Genomic DNA, 10,211 nt, shown 5'->3' with positions numbered 1-10,211 from the left:
TATATATATATATATATATATATATATATATATATATATATATATATATATATATATATATATATATATATATATATATATATATATATATATATATATATATATATATATATATATATATATATACACACCACTTTCAAATTTATCAACATTTATTTAGTTCTTGAAGTAATCATATTCATTTCCCTATATATATATATATATATATATATATATATATATATATATATATATATATATATATATATATATATATATATATATATATATATATATATATATATATATATATATATATATATATATATATATGGCTGGTTGTGATGACGAAAAAAATTGATCATGATAACTGATAAATCGGTAACAATAACCTTATCAGTGATGACTGATAATTGGCAATAAATTTATTGCCCAATAACCAATAACGGATACATTTATAAATCTAAAATTCCTATACCACCGATAACAATGAGTGTTTTTGAGCTTGTTACCTATAAAAAACACGAAAATTGATGCAAAGCACTCTATAATGGGAAAGAAAAGGACATTGCAAGAAAAGTGTATAATGAGTGTTTTATAGTTCAAAAGAACCACAAGGCAAAAAATGCAAAAACTAGTGTATATGAAGAAGTTTCGTAGATACCAAAATGCTGAAACTCATGAACAACACTCTTAATTGAGAAACAGAACAATCTTACTAAATGTGTGTATTTTGAGTGCTTTTCACATTCTTAGTTACCAAAACCCCAAATTGCATGCGAAACCAGCTTAATGTGGGAAAAAAATGACATTACCAGAAAAAAAATGTCTTTTAAGTGTTTTTGAGCGTGTTAGGCAATAAAGCACTAAAAAGGGGGGCAATCACATTACATTGGAATAAAACCAATTTTTAATAAGAACTTGCCTTTAAGTCTTTTTGAGCTCCTTATATACCAAAACACTAAAACGCATGCAAAATACACTTTATGGTGAAACAGAATAACATTACCAAAGACATGTGTTTTTATTGTTTTTGATCATGTTACCAATAAAAACGCTTAAATGACATTATCAGAAAAACGTCTTTTAAGTGTTTTTGAGCGTGATATGCAACAAAGCACTAAAAACCAGAAAAATCACATAACTTGGGAATAAAACCAACTTTTACGAAGAACTTGCCTTTAAGTGTTTTTTTTAACTGCTTACATACCAAAACGCTAAAACGCATGTAAAACACCCTTTATGGAGAAACAGAATAACTACCAAAAATATGTATTTTGAGTGTTTTTGATCATGTTACTTATAAAAACGCTTAAATACATGTAAAGAACCCTATGTTCCTATAAGAAAAGGACATTAAGAAAATCGTGTATTATGAGTGTTTTTAAGTTCCTTAAGTACTAAAAAGCTAAAACACACAAATAACACTTTATAGAGAGAAAAAAAAATTGTTATTCATCTTCATAGGTACCAAAATTCTGGAAAAATTCAGGGAAATTTTGTAAAAGAAATTCATTATAAAAAAATAATTTTAGCTTTCTTCCGGAGTTATGTACCAAACCCTGAACTGCATGCAAAGCCACCTATATGGAGAAATTACTCGACTTTACCAGAAACCTGTCTTTTGAGTGTTTGTTTTTTTCAGCAATTTCAACAATATTATTGAAAACGTGTCTTTTCAGTGATTTACGTAGAAAAACGCTAAAACGGATGCAAACCAACCAATATGAAGAAATAGAATAACATTACCAAAAAGATATATTTTGATGTGTTTTTGAGCTTGTCACCTACAAAAAAATGCGAAAATGGATGAAACGCACTCTATATTAGGAAAGAAAAGGACATTACGAGTAACGTGTATAATGAGTGTTTTATAGTTTCACAAGAACCACAAGGCAAAAAACTCAAAAACTCGTGTAGATATCTTACATACCAAAATGCTGAATCTCATGAATAACCCTTTTAATTAAGAAACAGAACAACCTTACTAAATGCCTGTATTTTGAGTGTTTTTCACATTCTTAGTTACCAAAACCCCAAATTTCATGCGAAACTAGCTTTATGTGGGAAAAAAATATTACCAGAAAATGTCTTTCGAGTGTTTTTGAGCGTGTTAGGCAATAAACCACTAAAAAGCAGGGCAATCACATTACATGGGAATAAAACCAACTTTTACCAAGAACTTGCCTTTAGGTGTTTTTGAGCTCATTACATACCAAAACGCTAAAACGCATGCAAAACACCTTTTATGGAGAAACAGAATAACATTACCAAAAATATGTATTTTGAGTGTTTTTGATCATGTTATCTATAAAAACGCTTAAATACATGCAAAGAACCTTATGTTTGGGAAACGAAAGGACATTACGAGAAATATGTATTATGAGTGTTTTTTTAGTTCCTTAAGTACCAAAAAGCTAAAACCCACAAATAACACTCATTATTTAGAAAAATAAATAAATAAAAATAAAAAAATAGGATTTTTTTTTTTGTTATTCATCTTCATAGGTACCGAGATGCCAAAATTCTGGGAAAATTCCGGGCTACTATATGATAAAAGAAAATTATCAAAAAAGTTAATTTTAGCTTTTTTTTCGGACTGTTATATACCAAACCCTAAAGTGCATGCAAAGCCTCCTATATGAGGAAATTAAACGACCTTAAAAGAAATCTGTCTTTTGAGTGTTTTTCAGAATGTTAGGCACCAAAACGATAAATAAATAAGGAACTCACTCTATATGGGAATCCAAACAAAACTACTGAAAACGTGTCTTCTCAGTGTTTTACGTAGAAAAAACGATAAACGGATGCAAACCAACCAATTAAAAAAAAAAAATAGAAAAACATTACCAAAAAGGTATATACGAGTATATTGAGTGTTTTTAAGCTTGTTACCTACAAAAAACGCGAAAATTGATGCAAAGCACTCTATATTAGGAAATAAAAGGACATTGCAAGAAAAGTGTATAATGAGAGTTTTATAGTTCAAAAGAACCAAAAGGCAAAAAACGCAAAAACTTGAGGATATGGAGAAGTTTCCTAGATACCAAAATGCTGAAACTCATGAATAACATTCCTAATTGAGAAACAGAACAACCTTACTAAATGCGTGTATTTTGAGAGCTTTTCACATACTTAGTTACCAAAACCTCAAATTGCATGCGAAACCAGCTTTATGTGAGAAAAAAATGACATTACCAGAAAAAAGTCTTTTGAGTGTTTTTGAGCCTGATAGGCAATAAAGCACTAAAAAGCAGGGCAATCGCATTACATTTGAATAAAACCAATTTTTAATAAGAACTTGCTTTTAAGTCTTTTTAAGCTCCTTATATACCAAAACACTAAAACGCATGCAAATTACACTTTATGGTGAAACAGAATAAAACTACCAAAAACATGTATTTTGAGTATTTTTGATCATGTTACCTATAAAAACGCTTAAATACATGCAAAGAACCTTATGTTTGGGAAACAAAAGGACATTACGAGAAGCGTATATTATGAGTGTTTTTAAGTTTAAGTACCAAAAACCTAAAACCCACTCTTTATTTAGAAAAAAAAAATAAATAAAAAAAAATAAAAAATAGGATTTTTTTTTTGTTATTCATCTTCATAGGTACGAAATGCCAAAATTCTGGAAAAATTCAAGGCAATTATATGATAAGAGAATATTATCAAAAAAGTTGATTTTAGCTGTTTTTTTCGGACTGTTATGTATCAAACCCTAAACTGCATGCAAAGCCTCCTATATAAGGAAATTAAACTACCTTACCAGAAATCTGTCTTTTGAGTGTTTTTCAGCATGTTAAGCACCGAAATGATAAATAATAAGGAACTCACTTTATATGGGAATCCAAAACAAAATTACTGAAAACGTGTGTTCCCAGTGTTTTACGTAGAAAAACGCTAAAATGGATGCAAACCAACCAATATCAAGAAATAGAAAAAAAAAACATTACCAAAAAGGTATATTTTGAGTGTTTTTGAGCTTGTTACCTACAAAAAAACGCAAAAAATTGATACAAAGCACTCTATATTGGGAAACAAAGGGACATTGCTAGAAAAGTGTACAATGAGTGTATTATAGTTCAAAAGAACAGCAAGGCAAAAAACGCAAAAACTCGTGTATATGGAGGAGTTTCATAGATACCAAAATGCTGAAACTCATGAATAACACTCTTAATTGAGAAGCAGAACAACCTTACCAAATTCGTGTATTTTGAGTGTTTTTCATATTCTTAGTTACCAAAAACCCAAATTTCATGCGAAACCAGATTTATGTGGGAAAACATGACATTTCCAGAAAAATGTCTTTTGAGTGTTTTTGAGCGTGATAGGCAATAAAGCACTAAAAAGCAGGGCAATCACTTTTCATTGGAATAAAACCAATTTTTACTAAGAACTTGCCTTTAAATGTTTTTGAGCTCCTTATATACCAAACCGCTAAAACTCATGCAAAACAAATTTATGGAGAAACAGAATAACATTACCAAAAACATGTAATTTGGGTGATTTTTATCATGTTATCTATAAAAAACGCTTAAATACATGCAAAGAACACTATGTTTGGGAAACAAAAGGACATTACGAGAAACGTGTATTATGAGTGTTTTTTTAAGTTCCTTAAGTACCAAAAAACTAAAACCCACAAATAACACTATTTAGAAAATAAAAACAAAAAATAGGAATTTTTTTTCATCTTCATAGGTACCGAGATGCCAAAATTCTGGCAAAATTCAGGAAAATTATATGAACAAAAGAATATTATCAAAAAAGTTAATTTTAGCTTTTCTTTCGGACTGTTATGTACCAAACCCTAAAGTGCATGCAAAACCTCCTATATGAGGAAATTAAACGAGCTTACCAGAAATCTGTCTTTTGAGTGTTTTTCAGCATGTTAGGCACCAAAACGATAAATAATAAGGAACTCACTCTATATGGGAATCCAAAACAAAATTACTGAAAATGTATCTTCTCAGTGTTTTACGTAGAAAATCGCAAAAACTCGTGTATATAAAGAAGTTTCTTAGATACCAAAATGCTGAAACTCATGAATAACAATCTTAATTGAGAAACAGAACAACCTTAGCAAATGCCTGTATTTTGAGTGTTTTTCATATTCCTAGTTAGCAATACCCAAAATAGCATTAGAAACTACCTTTATGAGGGAAAAAAATGACATCATCAGAAGTGTATTTTAATTGTTTTTGAGCGTGTTAGGCAATTAAGTACTAAAAAGCAGGGCAATCATATTACATGGGAATAAAACCAACTTTTACCAAGAACTTGCCAATATGTGTTTTTGAGCTCCATACATACCAAACCGCTAAAACGCATGGAAAAAAAAGCTTTATGGAGTAACAGAATAACATTACCAAAAACATGTATTTTGAGTGTTTTTGATAATGTTATCTATAAAAACGCTTAAATACATGCAAAGAACCTTATGTTTGTGAAACGTAAAGACATTACGAGAAACGTGTATTATGAGTGTTTTTAAGTTCCTTAACTACCAAAAAGCTAAAACCCACAAATAACACTCGTTATTTAGAAAAAAAAAATAAATAAAAGGATTTTCTTTTTCTTTGTTGTTATTCACCTTCATAGGTACCGAGATGCCAAAATTCTGGGAAAAATTAGGGCAATTATATGATAAGAAATTTATATCAAAAAGTTGATATTAGCTTTTTTTCGTGTACCAAACACTAAAGTGCATGCAAAGCCTTTTGAGGAAATTAAACGACCTTAAAAGAAATCTGTCTTTTGAGTGTTTTTCAGCATGTTAGGCACCAAAACGATAAATAATGAAGAACTCACTCTATATGGCAAACCAAAACAAAATTACTGAAAACGTGTCTTCTCAGTGTTTTACGTAGAAAAAACGGTAAAACGGATGAAAACCAACCAATATCAAGAAGTAGAAAAACATTACCAAAAAGGTATACTCGTATTTTGAGTGTTTTTGAGCTTGTTACCTACAAAAAAAAAAACGCAAAAATTGATACAAAGCACTCTATATTGGGAAACAAAGGGACATTTTGAGAAAAGTGTATAATGAATGTTTTATAGTTCAAAAGAACCACAAGCCAAAAAACGCAAAAACTCGTGTATATGGAGAAGTTTCCTAGATACCAAAATGCTGAAACTCATGAATAACACTCTTAATTGAGAAACAGAACAACTTTACTAAATGCGTGTATTTTGAGTGCTTTTCACATTCTTAGTTACCAAAATCCCAAATTGCATGTGAAACCAGCTTTATGTGGAAAAAAAATGACATTACCAGAAAAGTGTCTTTTGAGTGTTTTTGAGCGTGATAGGCAATAAAGCACTAAAAAGCAGGGGAATCACTTTACATGGAAATAAAATAAATTTTTACCAAGAACTTGCCTTTAAGTGTTTTGAGCTCCTTATATACTAAAACGCTAAAATGCATGCAAAACACACTTTATGGAGAAAGAGAATAACATTACCAAAAACATATATTTTGAGTGTTTTTGATCATGTTACCAATAAAAACGCTTAAATACATGCAAAGAACCCTATTTTTGGGAAACGAAAGGACATTACGAGAAACGTGTATTATCAGTGTTATTAAGATCTTTACCAAAAAGCTAAAAGCCACAAATAACACTCTTTATTGAGAAAAAAACGATATTTTTTTTCTTTTTCATCTTCACAGGTACCGAGATGCCAAAATTTGGGCAAAATTCAGGAAATTATGAGTCAATTATCAAAAAAGTTAATTTTAGCTTTTTTTTTTTTTCGTACTGTTATGTACCAAACCTTAAAGTGCATACAAAGCCACCTATATGGGGAAATTAAACGTCTTTGCCAGAAAACTGTCTTATGAGTGTTTTTCAGCTTGTTAGGCACCCTAACGGTAAATAACATGCAAGTCAGTCTATATGGGAATCTAAAACAAAATTACTGAAAAAGTGTCTTTTCGGTGTTTTACGTAGAAAAACGCTAAAACGGATGCAAACCAACCAATAAGAAGAAATAAAATAACATTACCAAAAAGGTACATTTTGAGTGTTTTTGAGCTTGTTACCTACAAAAAACGCGAAAATGGATGCAAAGCACTCCCTATTGGGAAACAAAAAACATTACGAGAAACGTGTATAATGAGTGTCTTATTATTTTTGAGCAAAAGAACTTGTGGTTCACAAGAACCACAAGGCAAAAAACGCAAAAACTCGTGTATATAAAGATATTTCTTAGATACCAAAATGATGAAACTCATGAATAACAATATTAATTGAGAAACAGAACAACCTTACCAAATGCGTATATTTTGAGTGTTTTTCACATTCTTAGCAAAACCCCAAATAGCACGCGAAACTATGTTGGAAAAAAAATGACATTACTAGAAGTGTCTTTTGAGTGTTTTTGAGCGTGTTAGGCAATAAATCAGAAAAAAAAACAGGGCAATCACATTACATGGGAATAAAATCAACTTTTACCAGGAACTTGCCTTGAAGTGTTTTTGACCTCCTTACAAACCAAAACGCTAAAACGCATGCAAAAAAACTCCTTTATGGAGAAGCAGAATAACATTACTAAAAACATGTTTTTTAAGTGTTTTTAAGTGTTTTTAAGTGTTCCTTAAGTACCAAAACGTTAAAACCCCAAAATAACACTCTTTATAGAGAAAAAAAAAAAAAATTTTTTTTTATAATGATTTTCATAGATACCAAGATGCCAAAATTCTGCCAAAATTCAGGGAATTTATGTGTAAAAAATAACATTATCAAAAAAGTTAATTATAGCTCTTTTTTCGGATTTTTATGTACCAAACTCTAAAGTGCATGCCAGTTATATAAGGAAGTTAAACGACTTTACCAGAAACCTGTCTTTTCAGTGTTTTTCAGCATGTTAGGCACCAAAACGATAAATAATGTGGAAGTCAGTCAATATGTGAATCCAAAAGAAAATTACTGAAAACGTGTCTTTTCAGTGTTTTACGTAGAAAAACGCTAAAACGGATGCAAACCAACAAATATGAAGAAATAGAATAACATTACCAAAAAGTGTTTTTGAGCTTTTTACCTACAAAAAACGCGCAAATGGATGGAAAGCACTCTATATTGGGAAGCAAAAGGACATTACGAGAAACGTGTATAATGAGTGTTTTATAGTTTCACAAGAACCACAAGGCAAAAAACGCAAAAACTCGTGTATATAGAGAAGTTTCTTACCAAAACGCTAAAACTCATGAATAACACTTTTAATTGAAAAACAAAACTACCTTACCAAATGTGTGTATTTTGAGTGTTTTTCACATTGTTAGTTACGAAAATCCCAAATTACATGCGAAACTAGCTTTATGTGGGAAAAAAAATTACCAGAAAAGTGTCTTGAGTGTTTTTGAGCGTTATATGCAACAAAACACTAAAAAGCAGAACAATCACATTACACTGGAATAAAAGCAAATTTTAGGAAGAACTTGCCTTTAAGTGTTTTTTAACTCCTTACATACCAAAACGCTAAACGCATGCAAAACAACCTTTTATGGAGAAACAGAATAACATTACCAAAAACATGTATTTTGAGTGTTTTTGATCATGTTACCTATAAAATTGCTTAAATACATGCAAAGAACCCTATGTTTGTGAAACGAAAGGACATTACGAAAATCGTGTATTATGAGTATTTTTAAGTTCCTTAAGTACCAAAAATCTAAAACCCACAAATAACACTCTTTATAGAGAAAAAAATAATAAAAAAAATAGATTTTTTTTTGTTAATCATCTTCATAGGTACCGAGTTGTCAAAATTCTGAAAAAAATTCCGGGAAATTATGTGAAAAAAACATTAAAATTTTTTTTTAGCTTTTTTCGGAGTTATGTACGAAATCCGGAAGTGCATGCAAAGCCACCTATATGGGGAAATTACACGACTTTACAAGAAACGTGTCTTTGGGTGTTTTCAGCAATTTCAACAATATTACTGAAAACGTGTCTTTTCAGTTTTAGCGTAGAACGCTAAAACGGATGCAAACCAACCAATATGAAGAAATAGAATAACATTACAAAAAAGTTGAGTGTTTTTGAGCTTGTTACCTACAAAAAACGCAAAAATGAATGCAAAGCAGTCTATATTGGGAAACAAAAGGATATTACAAAAAAACTGTATAATGAATGTTTTAATAGTTTTCAAGATCCATAAGGCAAAAAACGCAAAAACTCGTGTATGTGGAGATTTTTCTTAGATACCAAAATGCTGAAATTCATGAATAACGCTCTTAATTGAGAAACAGAACAACCTTACCAAATGCGTGTATTTTGAGTGTTTTTCACATTCTTAGTTACCAAAACCCGAAATTACATGCGAAACCAGCTTTATGTTGGAAATAAATGACATTACCAGAAAAAAAGTGTCTTTTGAGTGTTTTTGAGCGTGTTAGGCAATAAAGCACAAAAAAGCAGGGCAATGAAGGGGAATAAAACCAACATTTACCAAGAACTTGTCTTTAAGTGTCTTTCAGCTCCTTACATACTAAAACGCTAAAATGCATGGAAAATACCCTTTATTGATAAATAAAATAACATTACGAAAAACATGAATTTTCAGTGTTTTTGATCTCTTACGTATAAAAACGCTTAAATACATGCAAAGAACCCTATGTTTGGGAAACGAAAGGACATTACGAGAAACGTGTATTATGAGTGTTTTTAAGTTCCATGAGTACGAAAAGAGTTAAAACCCACAAATAACACTCTTTATAGAGAAAATAAATAAATAAATAAAATTATTTTTTTTTTTTTGTTATTTATCTTCATAGGTACCGAGATGCCAAAATTCTGGCAAATTTCAGGGAAATTATGTGAAAAAATAATATTATGAAAAAAGTTAATTTTAGATTTTTTTTTTTCGGACTGTTATGTACCAAACCCTAAAGTATATGCAAAGCCACCTACATGAGGAAATTAAACGACTTTACCAGATACATGTGTTTTGAGTGTTTTTCAGCAAGTTAGGCACCAAAACGATAAATAATATGGAAGTCACTCTTTATGGGAATCCAAAACAAAATTACTGAAAACGTGTTTTTTTAGTGTTTTACTTAGAAAAACATTAAAACGGATGCAAACCAACCAATATGAAGAAAACACCCTATAAGAAGAAACATAATAATATTACAAAAAAATGTGTATTATGAGTGTTTTTACCAAAATGCTAAAGTGCATGCAAATTCCCAATAAGGCAAAAACAAATAACAATAACAA

The sequence above is a fragment of the Scylla paramamosain genome, chromosome 1 (assembly GCF_035594125.1).
Source record: "Scylla paramamosain isolate STU-SP2022 chromosome 1, ASM3559412v1, whole genome shotgun sequence".
In the NCBI taxonomy this organism is placed as follows: Eukaryota; Metazoa; Arthropoda; class Malacostraca; order Decapoda; family Portunidae; genus Scylla; species Scylla paramamosain.
This window is presented reverse-complemented; position numbering follows the sequence as displayed.